Raw genomic sequence first — 487 nt, forward strand, 5'->3', positions numbered from 1 at the left:
ATATGCAGAGCCAGATGAGCCAGCACACAACAACAGAAGCAGTAGTGTGCAATTTTCTAATGTCCCTGACTAACCTATGTCTATATAATTGTCTCTTTTCCTCGTCACTTTCACAAGTTACTTTGTAGACCGCACCATCTTCTGTCACAATTCCCAGTCAGAAATCGACGTCGATCAACCGTAGATCGACTAGTATAATCGACGTCGAATCGACGTCGATTCGACAAGGTATTTCTGACTGGGATTAGCGCTTCCTTGTTTGATTCTATAAATTCCAATTTTTTTTTTTTTTTTAATTATAATCTGTATGCGCCGCCTTTTCTCGTTTCCTTTTTCACTTTCTTCGGAATAAAAACTTAAAGAATTGTTTCGGTTCCAATTTTGCCACTACACATGTTCCGCAACAGATCAGGGGAGCCAACCTTCTTTTTTTTCACTTTCTTCACTTCTTTCATTAGTTCCATTAGTTTCATTAGTTCCATTTCCT

Source organism: Pseudomyrmex gracilis, unplaced genomic scaffold, assembly GCF_002006095.1.
Source record: "Pseudomyrmex gracilis isolate BER0280 unplaced genomic scaffold, ASM200609v1 scaffold_1345, whole genome shotgun sequence".
Classification (NCBI taxonomy): domain Eukaryota; kingdom Metazoa; phylum Arthropoda; class Insecta; order Hymenoptera; family Formicidae; genus Pseudomyrmex; species Pseudomyrmex gracilis.